The 22,603-nt window shown below is 42.8% G+C and overlaps 1 long non-coding RNA gene across 1 annotated transcript in view; it reads left to right on the plus strand.

Annotated features, from left to right (window-relative positions):
- Window positions 1-22,603, plus strand: part of LOC116570745 — a 190,196-nt gene that overhangs the window by 62,037 nt on the left and 105,556 nt on the right. The window contains exon 2 of the long non-coding RNA XR_004277543.1: window positions 1,059-1,186. This is a non-coding gene — a long non-coding RNA (uncharacterized LOC116570745). The remainder of the gene's footprint in view (window positions 1-1,058; window positions 1,187-22,603) is intronic.

A 22,603-nucleotide genomic window follows, 5' to 3' on the forward strand; every position in this document is an offset into this window, starting at 1 on the left:
CCCACTTTTTATATTGAATATCACATTGTGCACGGGTATGCCAAATTGGTATTGGTGTATACTGATTGCCTTGCGTGGTAAAAGTGCTGAATTCAAGTTTGAAATGTTTGCGCTTGACCGAACTTTTGGAAAAGAAGTAAAAGAACAAAATACTTCAAACCCGGAACCTATGATTGTGTTTCTTTGTAGGGGTGAGTCTTAACCAACAGGAAGACAGCTTTATAATCGGCGTGAGATGTATCAGTGAGATGAAGTTAGGGAGGACTAATAGTACACCCTGAGCATTTCCCCAAGAGTCACAGGAAGCATGAGTGACTTAACCCCTGAAGTGTGTGATCAGCGATAAAAAATAGTTAGCTAAAAACTTAGGAGAGCAAAGGAAAGGTGAAGCAGGCACTCGAGACATGCCAGGAAGCGTATTGCTGTCTTTCTAGGTGCAGTCTCCTGGCATTGTTGCAGTGGTACTCTGAGGTCCGCCCTGGGACCCCCATCCTAAAGGTGAGGACAGAGAGGTTCAGAAGGGCTCTTTGGCTTGCTAGTGCTTTAGAACCACGATCTGAATCCAGATCTTTCAGGTTCCCAAACCATTTGTACTGCTTCATAATCTATGAAGAAAGAGACTTGCCTGGGTTCCGTGTGTATTCACTTCACAAGGAGATTTCGTTCTTTTTTTTTTTTTTTTTTTTTTTTTTTTGACAGACAGAGATCACATGTAGACAGAGAGGCAGGACCCCGGGATCATGACCTGAGCAGAAGGCAGAGGCTTTAACCCACGGAGCCACCCAGGTGCCCCTTCACACGGAGATTTCAAGGAACATTGAGAAGAAGGCAATAGTACCAACAAATGCAAACTGAAACTGACACGTTGATACTGAGGAAGGCGGGGAGGGGGGTTCCTCTGTAGGGTTGGAAAAGATCGTGAAGCCAAGGAGAAGTCGTAGTTAGGCAAAGAAGGAAGAAACTTGGACATTCTGATTAAAATAAAAAAGAAATCACGGTGTCAAAATGGTGCAAAACTTTGAAGGGATGTGTAACACAGCTCTTTGCCTCCGGAACAGAAAAATGACATCAGTCATGGCCAGGAGGAAGACTACACAGAGATGTTTAGAAGACTGAACAGCGACTTGTAAAGATACTGAAGGGGACGAGGGCTTCGGAGGGCTGGGACCAGCGACTGGCAGGACAGGTAGGATGTATTAATGTTTCTCAGTCACTCTTAATTATATAATACCTTTACTTCATGGAACTCAATATTTATTCCATGTACACAGTATTTCAGTTTTCGAGTCTGAGTGAAGCACAGGGGAAAAAGATAGATTTTCCTGGGTGGAAATCAGAATATAATTAGAGTTCATAGCTTTCAAGCTAGGACCTTTGAAATTTCATACTGCAGATAACCCTTTTTTTCAACGCCAACACATTTATCCTTTCTTCATTTTATTTTTAGAAACCACAACTTAATTGTCTCAATGTGACATTTTCCTCCCCAAATCCCTAATGAATTTAGCTATTTTAAAAGAAAGGCTCTGGCAAAGCAGGCTTAGATATGTGGAGGACTGTTGGTGAAAGCCAGAGAGCATTGATGGGAGCGTAGGCTGGGTATTCTGTGCTTGGGAAAAGGGCTGGCCCACAAGGAAGGAGGAAGCACAGTTAAAATGATGCCTTTAATATATTACAAACAGGGAACTTTTCCTTAGTGTATCTTTTATTGTTTCATTTCTTTCTCTTGCTCAATAAATACAAGGCAAAAAAAAAAAAAAAAAGAAAAAGAAAAAAAAAAGAATTGCTTTTATGTTTTAATTTCCCAGCAGCACTCTGTATTGGAGACATTAATGAAAAATTATAGGCTAAACATTTACAGTTTGTATTAAGTCCTTTATCCAGTGTTTTGTAAGAGAATCTCATTCTACCTAGAGATATGTGAGTGTGTATTGGGGGTGGAACACACATGCTAACATCTCTCTTGAAGCTGTCCCCCACTGGCCCTGTATGGTGATGTCTAAAATATGGGACCCTATATCAAACAGATTGTTTCCCTAGTCCTGTAACACGACTTTAAATATAATTGTCACCTTCTAAGATGCCTTAACTACCAGATCTATCTACATTTCAAAAAAGAAATAATCCAGACCATATGTTCTACTAACAAAATTAAATATTGCCAAGCTATTAAAAAAATATTGAAAACATGATAGGAGGACGTGTAAACAATATTTAATACCTGGCTCATGTTATTATGTTATATAATAAAATTGTGCTTTCTTCCAATTTTTCCATTTTTATAATTGAGCATAACAACAAAGAATATTGAGATTGGGCTAGTTTGACCTAGGAAAATGAAATGTCGTATCCTCATTTAGAAGTGATCACTTTCTAAAGAGTAGAGGATATTTTGCTGAGATAAATTACATGGGAAGCAGAGAACAAATAAATAGTGATTTCCCACACTTTTCCCAGACTAAATTCAAATCTTGGAGTCTTAGCTGAAACAGTTAGAGACCTTATGATCCTGTCTCATGAAATAAAATATAAAGTTATTTGCTAGAAGCTATTAAAATAAATGAAAAGATTTGTGGTGCAAGAAAAAGGAAAGTAGAGGCAGGTAGGGGAAGGAGTGGGTCATAAAATATACAGCCATAATTACATAGCAGTACTATTTCTAGCAGGCCCTCAAATTAATTTAAAGATGTAGTGATCAACTTAATGCAGTGAAGGCTTTGAGGCATCTGTTGGCAATGGCACGATAGAGCCAGAAGAGTAGGACCTCTGTCTCATCTGAGGGCAACTGTCGTCTAGGCCGTGTCTCTGTGTGTATGTGCCCCTGGAGTAGGATGTGGGCAGACCACAGAGTGAGTGAGCGGAGAGTGGGAAGATTGCTATAAACCCAGGAAGAGTATATTATAAGCCAGCAAAACGACGGCTGCTAGAGGTTGTCCCACATATCTTAGAAAGGCACATACCAGTGTCAGAACTGAGAAAAGAAGCCAAATCCTGGGAGAACAGGAGCTGTCTGGAGCCACGATCGGGCAGTTGGAGCTCTCTAGGTTATCAGACAGTCTGGAATGAAGTACGTCCTTTGTGGAAGGCTTTAATGGGTCCAATGTCTACGGGCTGGCTTGTTCCAGGCAGTGCCCTCTGTGCCGTCCTCCAAGAATGGTTTTCATCAGAATGAACTTGAAATTGTGGTACACAGCACACACGTACATCATCAAGGGCAGTGTGGAAGTGGCTAAATACATACGGCTGCAAGAAATGTTTTAAAAACTCAGCATCGAGACAAACGTATGGTATTATCGGGGTTATTGGTACAGGAAACACTGAATCACAAGGCTGGTAAATGGAAGTGTTCATCTGATAACCACTTCTTACTGGCAGGACTTCTTGACAAGTAACTTCATCTCTCTGATTTAGTTTCTTCATCTGTAAACTATCATCTAGAGTTTTTATAAAGATTCACATAACATCTTTTATGTGAAAGGCTTTGGCAAGCCATGCCTTTCTATACAAAGGTAGGTTGTGGAGAAGAGATGAGTGGGGCCCAAAGGGTGTTTCGACAGAGAAACGCCGTCCCTGTGTACTAAGCTGTACTGGAGGGACAGAGGCACACGGCTCGGAGGTCGGTCTGTCAAACAAGGACCCATAACTTGGCCAACAAACAGTCTTGCTACAAAAATAGATTCCTACACAAAAATACTTCCTGGGAAGGGATTCCTTCCCACCTCCTTTCCTTACTTCTGTTTCTTACACACAGAAATGGCTTATATTACTCAAAGGCTTAGGGGGATTTATTACAAATGGTGTTAATGAGACATGTTTAAATGGTTGGATTGGTACAGTTTTCTGCATGTGATGGGTTACTATATATTTATACATATATATGTATATATATATATATATATTCCTTTCAGATAATTGCTGAGGCTATGCTATATTTCAAAAGCAAAGTTAATTTAGGTCAATGAAAAGAGAATTTATTTCCAGTCTATTACCATCTAATCCCTAATTAAATCAAAGAATAAGGGAACTAAGTGATCCACTCAGATCATTTGTCTTTTGGCAGAAGTTAATTCAGTCAGTATAAAGGAAAGAGAAATGATGGTTTCCAATACCTAGTAGATTTTTGTGGTCCTTTATTGCCTAGGCATGGAGGAATATAGATTTTATTGAGAGAAGCTCTGAGCTTTAAAGAAAAGCTTTGAAATCCAAGCTGTCAGGCATTTTATGGTAAGAGATGGAAAGACTGGCCATCTCAGCATTCGAGCAAGAAAAAATATCCCCAGAAGTATGGAAGGAATAAATGCTCCATGGCATACATATCATCCCCACTGGTTTCTTCCCTTCAAGTCATGGCCTATTTCATGGCCCATTTCCCTTTTGAGTTTTTTTTTTTCCCCTTGATTACAAAAAATTTCAAAGATAATTGGAAAATATAGAAAAGCACAAAAAAGGAAATAAAATATCATTTAAAATTATTTAGCTTCTCCACCTAGAGATAATAGTAATAACCTCCCAAGTTATTTTAATTTTCTTTTTTTTTTTAAAGATTTTATTTATTTGACTGAGAGAGATAGATCACAAGTAGAGAGGCAGGCAGAGAGAGAGGGGGAAGCAGGCTCCCTACTGAGCAGAGAACCCGATGTGGGGCTCAATCCCAAGGAGCCCTGAGATCATGACCTTAGCCGAAAGCAGAGCTTAAGCCACTGAGCCATCCAGGTGCCCCCCCAAGTTATTTTTCTTAGATATGTGTCTGTATGTTATGTGGTTTTGTTTATATATATGTGTGTTTATATATATGTGTGTTTTGTTTATATATATATGTGTGTGTGTGTGTTTATGACAAAATGAAGAAGAAAGTTATATGTAGTTCTATTATCTTTTTTCACTAATTAGAATGTATTTCAAATATTTTCCCATGCCATCAAAATACCTTTACATATCTTAAATGTCTGTATAATACTCTCTTATGTGGATATGTGGCAGTTTATTGAAATAGTACTTGTTTGTATTCAGAAGGGTCCCTGCATTTTCTCTTTTTTCCCCCCAATCTAAAGACAGAGGCCTCACAGATACCTTTGTAGCCATTTATTTGTGTACACTTCTGATGATCTCCTTGTAGACATTTCTATAATTGTTGGATCAAAGGAAAAGCATGCATTACATTTTTTTGATCTCTATAACTGGGGGCTATTTGAGGGATTCCCCTTCCTCATTTGTAGTGGAGCATGCTCGGTGTCTGAGGTCGCTGGCAGGAGTTGGGGGTTCCACAGAAGCAGATTCTCGCTGGCCTGGCTGACAGTTACTGGTTCAGAATGTGGAAGTACCACCCTTCAATGTAACGGACCAGACTGCCTTGCTCTGCCTGGGCACTTCAGAGGACAGTTGGATGTTGTAGTCTTGGAGGAATGGTCAGAGAACATGAGCTATCCTAGGCTAAAGTCATTTTAACTTTAAAAATCAAGTAGCGCCAATAAAAACAGATGATATAGGAGTGTACGTCTTATCAGTGGTGCATGCTGTTTGCCTAGGTCTAGCAAACGTAGTAGATTGTTCAACCTACCCTTGAATTTTTTGTCAAGTCAAGAGGGTGGGGGTGAGGAAGTGAGGAAGAAGACCCAGTAGGCTTGTGAAAGAGGAGGCTGCTGGACTTTGAGAATGGTGGCAGTTGTCTGTAAGTCTGCAGAGGCTGATTTTTCCCACTTCCCAGACCAGTGACCCCATTTCTGTTAGTGTCTCTCTCTCCTTAGCTAGAAATTTGGATCAACATTCAGTATTTTCCAGCCCTCAGGTCTGCAATTCTGGAATCAACTCTACAACTTAGAGTTTCTCCCCTGCTGTTCCCATCCTGCTCTTCCCCAAACCACTTAACCATTTCCCTCAAAAAACTTATCTGTAGATGGTGAGCTCGTTTCAAGATTGGGGCTGTATCTTACTCATCTTTGTAGCTCCAGTGTTTAGGAAAATGGCGATCGCCCAAACCAATTTTAAGCCTGGCAACAACTCTCAGGAAGATTTTGAAGCGATACTGTAGCACAGGGACAGAAAATATCTGCCTGAGACTACATAGCTAGTAAGTGTCAGAGCAAGGATTCAGTAGTAGGCAGGCCCGTTTTTCCCTAAAACTACGTGAACTAAGCTGTCTCACTATACTTCTAGCACTTTTCTGCACTGACTGCTATGTCATGGGGTCTCACCTGCCATGAGAAATATATTTGAGCAGGTTTAGGAGTAGAGACAAGAGGGGGAGACCAGGTTGATGAAGACCAAGAGAACTTTTTGGGAGAAGGTCCCTCTTAAGCTAAGCATTGAAGATTGAAATTGGGTTTCGTCTCAGCAAGAGACTGGGACAGAGGGCATCCCATGTTATGAGAGCAAACAGCAAAGGCCCTGAGACAGAAATGAATCAGTAGTGCTCTGAACAATGAAGAAATTGGCCTATTTGTGCAACGATTTCATGTAGTCTTTCTTGTTGGAAACAACCTTCCATCCACGTAATGGTTTCATTAGTGCCCTGGAAATAAACCCCATGATTTCGTAGATTGAGGTGTTAAGTGTTGTAGAGGAATTACCCTCGTTCTTTATGGGGAGAATGGAGAGAAGAAAGCTCATTCGGGAATGGCATTGCTTCACTTTAGATTTGAACATGAACTTGGATCATGAATTTTTGTACCAAGTCAGAGCACAGGAGCCAGAGTTGTATCTTACTAACATGGCATCTGTTTTTACGATAACTTTAATCTTCAGAAACATTTTGCCCGCAAGTTTAGGAAACTGAAGCATGAATGGATCGGGAGGAGTTTGAACATATTTACCAGGAGAATATTTTTTATTGGCCAGTAAACTCCTCTGTGTCCGAAAGCATTTTGTTGAAAGGGACCTGACTGATAGCAAACAGTAACATGAGGGAAACTGAAACTATTACCTGAAAATGATTATCAACTGTAAATCAATGTCAGGACTATTTCAGAAGTATTAGTCAAGTTAAAAAAAAAAAAAGATGCCAAGAAGATAAAATTACATTTTAGTAAAAAAAAATTATTAGAAATCTCATTTTTGTTTGGTATTTGCCTTTTAAAACTTAGACTAAAGAACCAAGGAAAGCAAATTTCTTGGCCTCCAAGTTACCCTATGTAGACGTGTCTGTGCCCACAGAGAAAGCAAGTAGTTGTAGTGGACTGAGACCGTATTTTGAATTTCTGCTTCTGGAAACATCTATAGGAGAATGTTATGTATTTCTTCCCTCCCCAGCCTGTTCCTTTATGCCTCCCTTTTGTAGCGTCCTCGCTCTAGGATTCCAGCCGTACATTTATTTCAGCTGTTTAACTCTGTCCTTCAATTTTTTTAAAAAAGATTTATTATTTGACAGAGATCACAAGTAGGCAGAGAGGCAAGCAGAGAGGGTGGGGGGAAGCAGGCTCCCCGCTGAGCAGAGAGCCTGATGTGGGGCTCGATCCCACGACCCTGAGATCATGACCTGAGCCGAAGGCAAAGGCTTAACCCACTGAGCCACCCAGGCGCCCCTGTCCTCCAAATTTTTAACAGGCAAAGTGAGAGCAGAATATACTGAAAGTGGGTTTCTCGGTCCTAAACCTCAGTCTCCTCCTGAGGGAGGCCCAGCTGATTAGCTGCCACATCACACAGGTCACTAATAGGCCCAGAGACCAGAGTTTCCCAACTCAGATATTGACCATGGAGCCAGGTCTTTGCTGAGAAAGGCTCTTTCCTAAGGGCCCTTACTGCAGTTGGTTTAGAATCTTTGGGGCTAAAGAGGTTCCACACGAGGGGAGAGGCCAACTGCCGAGACCTTGGTTGAATGTTCCACGTGGCTTTGCTTTTCCAAAGAAGCTGACCTTTCTGAGCTCGTCTTCCCTGTCAGCCATCCTCCTGGAAGCATCCTTCCCAGGATGATGAGCACATGACTTACTCTGCATTCTTGACCCAGTCCTGGCCCATCTTTTGTGCCCTCTCTGCCCTGGTGCAGCAACCAGTTTGTACCTAACCGACGCTTGCCAGCCGATGCCCATTTTCCACCTGCGAGACTGGTTAGGACATGCCTCATCCTGACAGGGCTCGAAGCTTCTCCAAACAGTGATGACGGAGATTAGATGATGGCTGCCTTCGCTTCAGGGCTCCTGGTTTACGCCCTTATGCTCTCAAAGCTTTACTCAAGAGAAGGAGCCGAGATTAGAGTCTGGTGTAGAGATTCCTTTCCTCTTTCCTAAAGGAGCAAGCAGCCTCATGTGGAAAATGCCCTGCCTCCTAAGCAGCAGGGACAGTAATGGGGGCGGGTGTTAGGAAGGTCACATCAGAGACACAACAGAAATGAAGGAGTCACTAGCTGCCTCCTTCCTTAGATGGTCAAGAGTAGGGTTTGTGTCTTGTTTGGGGTCAAATCTACCCCATCTACCCCACTATCACATCATCTGATGCATAGAAGGACTTCAGTAAATATTTGTTGCCTATAACATTGAAAAGGTGCCTGAGGTACATGGCAGGGGGACTACCTTGGTGATTATGATCTGGGCACTTTTCAGTGCACAGTGCTATTAATTATGCAGTCATTATTTTAGTACCCCCTTAAATGCCCTTCATTCAGGCTTGGGGATTAGGCTTGGAACTAGTGAGTTTTTTGGAGTTCAAGGTTGATAGCTCAGGCTCCAGTGAGCTACTGCTCAGAGTAGGTGGTTCACTGTGTTCCTCCTGTTATGCCTTGCATCCACATTCCAATAACAGGTCACTGACTTATTCCCTAATCCTTGTGTACCCCTCATGTTCCCATTACCATGCAATCTGCCAGGATCTCCTTACACTGTTGGGCTATGGAAGTCTTGACCCTCGACTCAGTGGCCATAACTGAGTGTGCACCCCTTGATACTAGGCTGCTAGTCTCCCATGATGCAGTGCTCTGCCCCCATGCTGGCTGGTTTAGCTGCACTTGACCAATGAGCCTCTCATATGGTTCTGTCTTTGCCTACTGTCTACAGCTGGGAATTTCCCATCTTGTATTTTCTTCCCATGGCTGGTCTGGCTCCCACATCTTGGCTTCCTTATTGGGTCCACTCTGCTGCTGACTGAGTCTTATTCCTGAGAAAGGGCATATTTCCTGTGTCCCTCTGCACGTCTTTTAGTATCTTTTAGTATTCTAATTCAGAAATCTCTTGGTCCCTTTTTTCAAGTTGATTTCACACACGGTTCTGGATCAGTAAGAAATACTATTTTCCCAGAGGATGATCCTAACCTGGGCAGAAATTTCAGGTTTTTTTTTTTAAATAAAGATTTTATCTGTTTACTTGACAGAGATCACAAGTAGGCAGAGAGGCAGGCTGAGAGAGAGAGGAGGAAGCAGGCTCCCTGCTGAGCAGAGAGCCCGATGTGAGGCTTGATCCCAGGACCCTGAGATCATGACCCGAGCTGAAGGCAGAGGCTTTAACCCACTGAGCCACCCAGGTGCCCCAAAATTTCAGGTTTTGAATGAAGTTTAAGTTTTTGTATGGGGATGTATGTGTTTTTGTGGAGGTCACATGTCTTTGGGTACAGGCTTATATCATGTGCACTGTGTGTGTGTGTGTGTGTGTGAGATTGTGAGGTGGGAACAAGAGAGAGACTCCTTTTGTAGTGCTCTCTGAAAAAAATTTCTCTAAATAGAACTAGGAGAAAGAACCAGAATGGATACGAATAAGACCAACCTTTATTTATATCCTCCAGTTATGGGAAGAAACATCATGTGTCATGTTGTTTAGATGGTCCACCTTTCCAATGTGACATTTTTCTGGCTTCCTAGTGAAATCAAGGTCAGAATATAAATGGTGGTTACCACAACTGTATAAAATTTGACAGCAGTAGGAAAACAGGAATTTAAAAAGATAATGTAGTGTGGTATCTGATGAAGAGAACTTAAGAGTGATTCCATTTGGGTATTACATGTTGTGTGTCTACAAAAATATACAGCAGAGGACTTAAAAAACTTGCTGTACCATATTAGGAAGAAAACTTTTTCTTTTTTGCTATACTTCATTTTCAGGTGGAGAGAAAGGAATTGATTTAGTTCAGTACAACATTTGGTTACTCCTCCTAACCTTAAATTTGAGTTAAATAATAGCTGTATGAATATGACATTGCAGCTGACCTTTTGGGATTGATTTTCCTTAGTGAATATTTTTTTTCTAATTTTGTGCGTTCTAAGCAGATCCGTAGGAGGGATGGAATTGAATTGTTCTATTTGTATTTTATTCATTTACTTTTTATGTTTAGGGGAAAGGAGGTATATTTTGAATAAATCTAGGAGGTCATTTACAACTACTGCTGATAGTGATGAAACACACATGGAGCACGTGCACCCGTGTGTGAGTATGCCCACAGAAGGGATTGACGCACCCACGTGGGAGTGTTGGTATGAATGCGTCTCCCTTCTTCTTTAGCCTTCTTGGCTATATTCAAAATCTTGCATTGGGATTTCCTCTCCTTTTCCGCATTTTAAGAATAGCTGATGAGGGTCTTGGAAGCTGTACAGTCCTAGTATTTGCTTCAGTTCTTGTCATTTACATCACCGTTTAACTGCAAATGTGGAGTGCATTTTTTTTTTTAAAGCGGGGAAAGCTTGATGGATGGAAGAATTGCTTTTTAGGTCCTCTGAAGATGCGCTTTCAGGGTAATCACTAAGATGCAAAAATCCTTGCTCCTGTGTTGGGAGTAATGGCGATCATGCTGGAGAGGAAGGTTCATTGGTCCACTTTTGCTGACTTCCCCGCCAGGGGCCTGCACAGCTTTACTACCGTGGAGACGGTTGCAAGCAGAAATCACCCTGTTGAACGTATGGTCACTCCTCTGATGCATGAGCTTGAAAGCACTTTAGTAATTTATTTTTTAAAATTCACACAACACATTACTGAATTCAGCTCAGATGAAAAAAATAGCTACATCTGTTGTCTGGGGCTGGTAGGGGTGGGGGTGGGCAGAAAAATCACAGAGCTCAGAACTCCACAGTTGTGGAGTCTGAGATAGACTCTTGCCCTATGGGATATAGGGCAGGGAGCAAAACAGTGGCAAAATAGCTGGCAAGATAGCAAAGGTAGAGTGTGGATCTCTTTGGGCATGGGTTTAAAGGTTGGAGAAGGCATAGAGGCATTGTTTTTGAAGTCTGTCACTGTTAAAAATAACCTCACAGAAGGCTAGACAGCAATGTCCTTTGGTTGACATTCTGGGTTAGAAACTTTAACAGACTTTTCTCTGTGAGATTGGAGTGGTTTTATTTTGGTTGTTGGCGGGAGACCAATAATGCAATACAGTTAAATGTGGACTAACTTGTTCTAGGTCTTCCCAGCACAGTTTTGGAAACCAGTGGTCTAAGAAATGGATGTCCCAAACTCTTCCTGTCCCCCAGCACCCGTTGAATAACTTACTAAATAAAAAATTATGGACATAAGCTTGTGTTAAAGAAGAACCGTTCCTAAGGATGTGTGGTGCCCAAAGCCAACCTTTGTTTTGAGTGGGCTTGTTTCCATGACCAGATGGAATAATTCCTCTCCGTGACTTTACTGACTAGCTTGGGCTTCTCATGGGGATGAGGTGAGGTGATGTTCCTCTCGGGGAGCCACTCTGATTTAGCCGTGTGTAAAATAGAATGTGCCACCACAAATATTTGGCATTTCTTCTATGGATGAGTGGGGCTGTGGATACCACCTTGTCTCAATGCATCCAGGGAAAGATCACCTTTTCCACACCCCACCATGAAGTATGACAGTGGGGTCAGTACTAGCCGGAGCGTTTGAACAGATTCAGAGCACAACCTAAGTGGGCTGAGTGAAGAGATTGCATATCCATTCTCACCTTCAGTCCAGCTCTTTGCTGTGGGGGGACCGCCTCCCGCCGAGGAAAGAACAGGAGAATGGCTCTTCAAACTGAGTGTGCCAGATTTGGTGGTATCAATGAATTGCTCAGGGAAATCAGAGGAGGAAAGGTGGAGTATGGATTTGGATAGTCCACGTTGGTCTGGGTGGAGGGAAAGGCCCCATTGGGACTTACTGCGGTAAGGAGTTTGGCTAGCAAGAAAAAGGAAAAGAGGAAATGTATTTTGCTTCAGCAACAAGATAAAGGGACAGGGAGGGCCACGGAGAGCAGGGGGCACTGGGAGGAAATGGGATTCAGAGTCAAAGGAAGTTAAACCTGAGTCTTGAGTGTTAGGGACCCCTGCAGGTGTCTGAATATGGTCCTCGTATTCTGAACATGGTATTCTGTAAACAAAATACTAACTTTCTGCAAAGATACCTTGGATGATGTTTGTTACTTGGTGACTTTTGTTTCAATATACGTGTTAAAAACATAGTAAGCAAGAAGAAAACTTATTGTGTGACATGTTGATTGTTGTCCAAGTGAAACTGAGGAGAACACATTTTCTAAGCCCCCAGATTTCCTTTTCTCTCAGCCTCTCTTCTCTGTACTCTCTTCCTTTCCAGGCAGGTCATGTTCTTATGCCCTCACTCGTCTCTTGCCCATCACGTTCTCCTCGCTGGAAAGGGACTCACACCTGCCACTGAAACATGAATGTGTTTGACCAAGGGCCAGGTGCCCCAGAAGCTTGATCTCTCAATGAAGAATAACAAGCCTTGTCATGTGTCAGGGAGTGCCACTCAGTGGGAATGCGGGGAGATAGAGATGTTGGAGGGTCAGGGCCCTTTTCCAGAAACATCATCCCAAGTGAATGGCCTTTTCACCTGTACTCCCTTCTCCTATTCTTCCCACTCCCACTGTGCTCTTATAAGTGGATTTGTCCTTTTTTCTTCCAAAGCTGAGACTTTAGGTTTGAGGGTGAAATCCATTTCCTGCCAAGGCTGTACGAATCAGAAACTTCTTTGGGGCTCTTTCACTGAAAACTGCTTCTCTTCACAGTTTAGGCTCAGGCATGAAATAGCTGGGCCTCTTTAGTCACAACAGTCCTTTGAGAAGCATCTTTCAATGGCCAGTCTGTTGGATGCACAATCATGAACAGATTAATGGAAACATTTCAAGAACTGTACTAGCAGCTGATGAATAACATATGGTCTGTGCCCACAAGGGTTTAGCAGTGCAGATCTTGGACACAGAAACCAAGAGCCTAATGCAGAAATCCCTCTCTTGGCATCCCTGATACTGGTTACCGATCTTGCAATCCATGACCCTTTCTTCTTTGGCTGTTCAGTCTTTTGTAGACGAGATCCAGCCCTGACAAATTCCCTCCTGAGATACTGAACTAAAAGCCAGTTCCTTGTAACTCCCTCCCATGATGGAAATACATCCCATTCTACCAACAGAATCTCTCGGGGTCAAAGGAGAACCTGGAGGTCCCATTATATACTGGCATCCAAAAGATCCTCAGTCACGGGCTTGGCTGCTATGGAAGCCTGGATCTCTGGGTTAGGGCTGGGCAGAATTCTAGGACAGGTGCTGCAGAAAGTCCATGTATCAGCTCGTTCCTCTGCATCTGTCCCAGTTGTGGTGTAGCTCAGGATTTTTAGAGGGAGTGGGTCACCTAAGAAGAGAGAAGAGTAGAAGGGTTCGGCTATGGTATTTTTTAGTGTGTCTGTGATGGTAATCTGGCCTGGGATGGGGAGATGTAGCAACTCCTCAGGAAGATGGATGGCACTTTAGCAATCTTGAGGGCCCAGAATGGAAAAAAAAATGTCTAAAGTGGTTAAGAACTCAATCTTATAGGCCAACTGTGGATACACATATACGTCAAGGCCCTAATTTTGACATTGTATTCAACATTGAATCTCTGGACCTCCCCTGCTCTCTCTGTGTGAGGTTGTAGATATTTAGAAGAGATGGAGTTAAGTAAAAGAAGGATGACATGATTTCTTTTTAGCCCCCTCCAGGCTTTTGACCTCTCACATACCAAAGGTTATTGTACATGAATAGCTAGCCCAAGTCAGGTGTTGTCTTTGAGAACAGAGTAGATGTCCTAGTTTGGTGCCCACACCAAGGGACTGGTTCTTACTTTTTCCCTTTTCAGTTATCTTATTTGTCAACAGAGGCCAGAGTCTCATGTGGGTTAAAGTTAGCGCTTTCCAGGTTCCCCTCCTATAGGTGATGCAACTATCACTCCTAGTTTTGATACCAAGAGGACAAAAGGGATTTGAGAAATTTGTATGTTTCCTAGACCAACCCTGCTGAGTGAAAAGTCTCCACTGATGGTCCCTCTCACTCCTAACATAGTTGGCACTTTGGGGGGAACTAGTCTCTACTGTTGATTTCAAGTCTATATCCTGTGGTAAGTGTCCACAGAAATAGTGGTCTCCATTAAATCGGTGAGGCTTTGGGACCACACACCACACACTCCTTAGTGCTGGGAGGACTGGGTCTGATGCAATATGAGCCTCCTAGGCTAACCTTATTCTGAGAGCTACATAGAACGGATCTTCCATGAGGGACTGTGTCTTATTCTTTGGGGGTGGTGCTTTCTCCCTCTGTTCTGCTTAACTCTTGTGCAGAAGTCTCTTTCCCCCTCTTCAGTCACACCAGTTCTTGAATTTGGGAAAAAAGAGTTGTCATTCATTCATTCACTACCATTTGGTTTCCTATCCTAGAGGAAATTCCCCATTATATTAGGAGAAGCCCAAAATCTCACTTCATCTTGAGGAGGTCTTTTGATCCTTGGTTTTCTGTTCAGAGGTTAGGAGTATTAACTGCGGGCTCTGTTGACCTTGGAGAGGTCAGGAGGTTCTAATCTATTTTGAGCTTGGGCTGTCTTGCTCCTGTGAGGAGCCCATGCACCTGCTGGAGAATTGCTTTCCCCTTCTGTTTATTTTCTGCCTTCTCTTCATTACTCCTTTCTTCTCTCCCTCCAGATGCAAGTCCATGATTTGGAAAAATCTGGGAATTTTGTTTCAGCAAGCCGTCTCCAATACATTTACCACAATTTGAACTTTGACAGAATATCACCAAAATCATGTTGAATACTTGTGGTTCTAGAATCCATCCCTTGATAGGTACTCCATAGAGATATTTGGCTAGGCCTTAACTCTGTTTGGACTGCAGCCCCATCAGGGGGTGGGGATTCTGAGCAGAGGGAGTACCTCTGGGACCTTGCTCTCAGGAGACTGCCTCTGTCCCAGGCAGTGAGCCATAGAGTACTATATAAATGTTCATTTCCTGTCCTCCTCCCTGTAGCCCTTGTGACCTTCAACATTTCTCCTTGGATTCTGTCACAGAAGCTTAGACTTATCCCAAGAAATTCTGAAGTTGACTTCTTGACTGCTCCTTTCCTTCCTTCCCTCTGATATAATCACTATGTTTCTGCTTCTCTCCTACTTTGCTTGGTTCCTTTTCTTTATGCTGCTCTTAATGCAGTTATACCCTCTATTCTTGGTGGTTGGGATTGGGTATCTTCTCTTTTGTTTCCTGCTGCTGCTAATAGACTTAGTAGGAATCCCTTAGAACTTGAATGAGGGACATCTCTTCATTGTACCTCATGACTCATTCTGTAGTCACTGTCTCTGAGACAAACTGACCTATTTCTTTTTTTGTCTCTGTCAACTGGAGCACCGTTTCATGTCTCTAATCCTAGATTCTTTTGCATTTGAAAGCTGCCAATCACTAGGTGGAAACTCAAGGATGCAGCCGATTGGGGAGAAGGAGCTGTTCTTTCTAGCTGGTGTTAATGATAAAGCAGTGAGGTTACAGATAGACGGTCCATAATGTTCAGCATCCTCCAAGGAAAGCATATAAAGCAGTTGCTCAGCATGTCTCAGAGCCCCTTGAGCTGTTGATTGTTTTTAATAATTCCCCCGCCCCTGCTTTTAAGATTGGCTTTAATAATACCAGCAAGTTAGTTTACCTTTACCAACACAAGATTTGGCATTGATCTTGTAAGAGAGGAAGCAGGTAGATATGAGGAAGCCCTGACTGCTTTTGTGAATTCTACTGACAGTGCAGGTGTTGGAAGAGTTTTAGCCTTGATTCTGAGATACAGGGACCCATTATTGTCATCTCTTAAGACTGCCCAGATTTATTGTTCATTACTTCCTTTTTTAGAGTCCAACCTTGGGATCTAGTCTTGATCCCTTTATATAAAATTGTATATCTGAGACTGGATTCTAAGTCAGATTATTCTATCTCAGATGCTGGCTTCATGTCTGAGAGCAAAGGACATCACTCCAAATACCAAACTTCATCATTCCAAATTTCCTCTGTTGATAACCTCCTCCTGTTTGCTCTCTTGGTAGAGGCAAGAGGAATGACCCATATCCATTTGTGAAATATTTTCTTTTCAGGCTGACATGCATGTATTTATATGAACTATAAAGTGTGGATTCCCAGTTTTCCAGAATTAACAATCTGGGGGGAGAAAACCCTCTAGAACCAGAACCAGAATGAGTAGCTCTCATCAATGAGTAGATTCCTGGGCACTTAGGACATGGAGGAAATCTCTAGTACAGTTTTCTGTCTCTGGAATCACTCTTCTTATTCTCACCAATGGCAGTCTTCTCTCTGTACTAGGCATGGAGGTGGTGCCTATGGTCTTGGAAGAGGAGGGCATACTACAAGATCTGGACTCCAAAAATTTTTTCTTTTCTTTTCTTTTTTTTTTTTTTTTTTACTTCAAAATACTGTGTCTTAGACATGGAGTCATTTCAGTTTTGGTATGTTTGGTCTGACCATTTGGTATAGGGGAGGTTATTGTTCTGTGGCAACCAGGGTGGGAGACTAGAAAGTCTGGTCTCCATTCTCTGACAGAATTACCTCTACTTCATGAGCTACCCTGAGGACCTCATACAAAGAGGACCAATACTCACAGTGGTCATTGTGTGGCACTGGCCTTCTGACCTCCTGTTAAAGGTCTCGATCTTGTAAGTCCTTCTTTCTGGTCTATCTGATCTGTCACTTAAATGGGGTGAATTACAGAACAGGCAAAGCCCTCACTGACTAGGAACTGAGAGGGCACCAGAAATGCCTTCAGCATGGAAGACTCCTTGGCGGCAGCAAGGCACGCAGGAGGGGATCCATGTTCAGGGTAACCAGTCAGGGTCAGGGCAGTGTTTTCACAAGTGCTCTTACCTCGATGTCTTCCTCTTCCTTGTGGGGCTCACTGGCTTTAAGGAAGTTTGTGGTGGAATTTTCCTCCTTTGGAGGAAAATCTGTGGTGGTCCCCCTTGTAAAGTGACTTGATATATTCTAGGCCACACCATCGTCTGTCTTTGACTGACCTGTAATGCATAGCTGGGTCTTTTCCTCTTGGAATATAACTAGAAAGGATTTGCAGAGGCCAAACCTGAGAAGCAGTAACAATCAGAAAATCAAATTCCCCTTCCTTCCTGACCTTGAGTTCTGTCTACATTCTGTACTCCTAGAGGGTCAAGATTGGGACCATATTCTAGTCTCTGGGTTCCTAAGTAAAAGAAGGACCAATATGAGTTTTTTAATGTAACAACTCAAATCTAATGAGTGTTCCTATTTACAAGTCATGATATTAAGGAGTTATGACATGGAAATGTGAACATTGGCCTCCCTCTGCCTCTCCTGGAGTGTGAGGCATTCAGACAATCATTCTTTTCCCTCTTGGCCTCTGTCCTTCAACCAGGGTAATATCTTCACCTAAGTAAGTGCAGAAGACTCACCTGGCCACTATATTCCTCACCTTGATCTCCATCAGCTTTGGGTTTCTCATAATTACATTTTATGTGCGCCAAATATGGGAATCCCCAAACTGGGGACATGAGAATATCAGTCAGTAAGGGGAGAAGAAGTAGGCTTTATGCTTTCATTTGACACATTTTATGAGCACTTTTGAAGAGTCAGAACAATTTACTAAAGAATGATGTCAAGAACCCTGAAGAGGTTCTGTCCCACATAGCCATTGCTCATCTTCTTTCTACTGATAACCTCATCCCATTTCTCTTGTACTGATGGAAGTGAAGAAACAGAAAGAGCCCCTGTGGAGAGAGACATTTCTGATGTATTTGTGAAACATTTCCTCATTAGAATGGTATGAGTGTATTTTCTAGTCATAAATGAACCCCATGTATGTGGCATTCTTAACATGGGAAGAAACTCAGCTGGGTCTTAGGGCAAATAGACCATCTCTACTTATGGTCATACTGACATGAACGTGAAGGAAACTCCACTGGAGGTTTTGACTGCTAGGTCTTTAATGCCTATGAAATTGGTGGCCCAGGGGTCATTGTGAAGGGTCCCTGTTGCTCCTACAATACTCTCTTCCTGTCCTCAACCATGGCAGCCTTCTCATTTCTTGGCACTGTGAGATGGAGATGGTGCCTGTAGTCTTGGAGAGAAGATGTGCTTCTCCACATTATGATCTGGATGCCATATCTTTTATGTTCTTTCATGGTAGATATTCTATGGATTGGATCTACAGGCATTTGCATTTCAGTCTTAGTATAGTTAGTCTTTCTTTGTGATGTGGAAGAAGATCTTGTTTTGTGGCAACTGGGGTGGGAGACTGGAAAGTCAGCCATTCTCTGACAGAGTCACCTCTACTTCATGAGCTACCCTGGGGAGCCTCATACAAAGAGGACCAACACTCAATAGTGGTCATTGCGTGGCACTGGCCTTCTGATTTCCTGTTAAAGGTCTTGTAAGTCCTTCTTTCTGGTCACTTAAGTGGGGTGAATTATGGAGCAGACAAAGCCCTTACTTACCAGGAACTGAGAGGGCTCCAGAAATGCCTTCAGCATGGAAGACCCATTGGTGGCAGCCAGGCATGCAAGAGGGGATCGCTGTTCAGGGAGACTAGCCAGGGTCAGGGCAGTGTTTTCACAGATGCTCTTACCTCGATGTCTTCCTCTTCCTTGTGGGGCTCACAGGCTTTAAGGAAGTTTGTGGTAGAATCTCCCTCCTTCCATGGAGGAAGATCTATGGTGGTCCCCCTCATAATGTGATTTGATCTACTCTGGGCCCCTGTCATCATCTGTCCTCAACTAACCTGTAATGCGTCACTGGGTCTTTTCCTCTTGGAATATAACTAGAAAGGATTTGCAGAGGCCATCACTTTAGAAGCAATAATCGAAAGATTAATTCTTCTTCTCTTCTGGATTTGGATCCTGAGTATATGCTGAACTCTCTAAAGAGCCTAGGGATCTTTCTCCAAGTTTCTGAGGAAGGGAATAGCTAGTCTTTGATTTCTATATATGCCCATAAACTGTTCATATTATTTGAGTGCCTATTATGTACTAGGTACTATGTTTTATTATTTCACTTCTGGTGATCCCCTCATGCCTTAGAATTTCAGAGATTTCTGGGGAGATGGGACATTCTCTTCCATTCCCTGTCTTTAGCTTTCCACTATGGTAGTCTCTGCCTTGGGAGTTTGGAACATTCTACTTGGCAAGGCTGGTATCACCACTGCTCTCCTTCAGCTAATGAAAAAGCAGAATGAAAAAGCAGAATTCAACAGGAACCCTTAAATATGCCTTATTCTCACCCAAGACCACTCCCTTCTCCCCTGCCTGTCCTTTCTCCAACCATCAGTTATAAGATCATTTTTAATGATTTAGACATTTTTCACTGACCCGTGGGAATGCTTTGGCCCTTCTGACCATTTCTTTTAGCTACTGCCCCTGTGTCCTTGAATTCTTCATTATCTATCACAATCTCATTCTTTCTCTTGCTCATCCTCACTTATTACATATACCCTGGGATCCTGCCAGCTATCTACTCACAAACTAGAGTCATCAGTGTGTCCTTTCTCCCAAGAGAATATTGATCCTGTGAACTCCTCTCAGACCAGTGCCCCATATCCATCTGTCCTCGCTAATTATGCCCTGTGAAAACCTATGTTTTGATCAGGAAAAATGGAGCTGCCAGAGCCTGTCCATGAGATTCACAGTGGCATTGGTCACCACAGACTAGAATGCCCCACTGAGTTCTTACTGTCAAAGAGAAAGCAGTTTTTGGTCTCTTCGTTTCCTTGTTTAAATCTTCAAGGCTTCTTATAATGGGTCTTGGTTTCATCCTTTGGAAAATGCAGGACTAGACTTAGATTATTTATCTCCCTGTTTGCTTCCCAGGTGGTCTCTGGTGGTGACTGACTGCAAGGAAGCAGCTACAGGAGCATGACCTTAGTTTCAGCTCAGGCCACAGCACCATGCTGGCCATGGGTGTTAGGCGTAAGCCCCTCAAGGAGCAGGTACTGGAGGCTTTGTAAGCTCTGGAAATCCTCAAGTACAGTTGGAGGCTTTCTGAGGGACACTAATAGTCACCCATGTGGCCACATTCACCTACTATGAATGCCAACATCTCCCCACTCCACTCTTTTCTTGGAAAGCGTGATCCAGCCCTCTGACCCAGAGGTGTCTCAAGCAATCCCCCCCACCCCCACCCCCGCTTTCTGGCTTGTGGCTCAGCTTATTTCACAGCATCATTTTTCTGAGGCTCCTCCTCTTGGTGAAGTTCTGTGGGCAGTGACATGAATGGCTTCTGGGAAGTCTCCTCGTATGAGGGACCACCTGTCCCTGTAGCTGGTGTGTTCTTGACTTTCAGACAATTCGTTTGTAATGATCTGCCTCCAACTGAGATGATTTTCACTTGCTGCACAGGTGTAGCAATCTCCACAGGGATAAAACTGTGTTCTGGGGCACAGGGAGTTCCTTTTATCAATAGAAAACCTTCCATGGTTTTCTGAGACATTGCTGAACGTGGACATGGCATCGTGACATTAGGAAAGAAAGATCTCTGACTCCCCACTCTCCACTTTCCTTCCAGTCCTTTGAGCCAGGTTCTATGCGTGTCGCACTTCAGATGCCCCTCCTGTCCACTCTTGCCTCCCAGGAGCTTAAACTCACGAGGGTGTGGTTACTCCCCTTCTCTGCCGTAATTCCTTCAACTTTTGTGGTTTTGTTTTTAAAATCTTTATTGCATCAACATTATAACAATAAAAATGCTTTGCAAGTGAGATCTAAATCCAATAAGCCCAGAAGTCTTTTTTTTTCATTTTTTTAGTGTCCTCTTCCTCATAAGTAGATGAGATATTTATGTAGTTTTCATACCTGAATACAATTTTTATAGTCCTGTATAATCTGTTGCTGCTGGGATCAGTTTCAGGGGTTGCCAAGGGTGTTGTTAATATTGATGATCAGATATTTGGCCCTTCTCTATCTATGGTCACTTAAGGGTATTTTTAATACAACTAAGAGTGGGACTTGCCTCTTAAACTCTTTCTTTGGGCCTTAGTCTTACTCCTCCTGTGTCTTAACCACCACAAATGCAAATCAATGAGACAGCATTTGATTTAAGCTTTATCAAATGATCTCTCTCAGGGAGAATGAGTCTCCTGAAAGGGTAAGGCGTTTCCTTCTCCTTTTGTGGGCTCTGCAAACCCTTTCTAATTATATTCTAAGAGAAAATATCCCAGAGAGCATATTCCACAAGAGTTTGGATGATGGAGGCTAAGAGAGAATTAGGATCACATTTATTTATAAGCATGTATTCAGCTATGGCTCTGTCGATTCTGGCTAGAAGATGGAGAGTACCAGTGGGGTGGAGTCCAATTAAGAATAAGAAATTGTCCCACAATCAAGAACTTAGAAGCTACAATAATAACATTTTGGGGAACCTTGGTTTCTAGGATACTACTCTGTTCCAGATTTTCTCCTGGGTCCTCATTCCTACTCAGTGCCTCCAGTTGCCCACAGATCTATTCACAGCTCTCATCTTGCCCTGCACACACTTCCTGCATTGCCATAGGCACAACCACCGTGGCTTCTACATACTTAATACTCAGTATCCTCAGGTCTGTGTCTTTAGATTGGGGAATGACAATTCTTTTTATTTTTAAAATTCCAAGCCGTGTTTTTTTATTGTGGGAGTAAAACATGGTTATTGTGGAGAGACCAGTAGATGGAGATGAGCAAAAAGAATCCTGGCAGGGAGTCAGTCACTGTTAACATCTACATCTATATGCCCTTCTAAACCCTGGTCCTCTCTTGAATGGTCTTTCTACAGATTTTTAGTGCAAATAAACATACTGTTTTTGCAGAAATGTGATCACAACCATTTACATTCTCCACAGAAGGCACCTTGAGCACCTCACCTGAGCAGTTTGCATCCAAAATCCTGCTCCATTCACCCTCTGCTCAACATCACCCACCTCCTCTATTATGAGTGACATCACCACCTAATAAGTGTTTTAAGTCTGAGCATCCTGGGTCTACGGCTGGAATCAAATTGGTACCCCCCCACCCCGTTTCACTGTGGCTGTCCAGGTTTGCCAATTCTATGTCACAAACCTGAGTTTGCTCAGTAGTCCATTGCCGTTTCCTTAATTCAGGCCTTCACTAAATCTTGCCCGGCTCACTTTGATTCCAAGGCCTTACTCTAGACTATCAATCTTTCACACCCAGTGAAAGCCTAAAACCCTTTGCTGGCTCCCCATTGCTTACAGGATAAGAATCCAGACTTCTAAGCAAAGCCTTGAATGAACTGACTCCTGCATAGCACTCATTTCTTACCGCGTGGCCCATCATTGCTCTTTCCATAGACTTGGGAGCCACACTCACTGTACAGTGTCTCCAAATTTTTGTACCTTCTTTGCCCTTTCATTGGGATGTCTATTGTCTTTTTCCATCCTCTGCTAACTTCCATGTGTCCTGCAGTCACTATCCCTCAGCTACTCAGA

The sequence above is a fragment of the Mustela erminea genome, chromosome 12 (assembly GCF_009829155.1).
Source record: "Mustela erminea isolate mMusErm1 chromosome 12, mMusErm1.Pri, whole genome shotgun sequence".
NCBI lineage: Eukaryota > Metazoa > Chordata > Mammalia > Carnivora > Mustelidae > Mustela > Mustela erminea.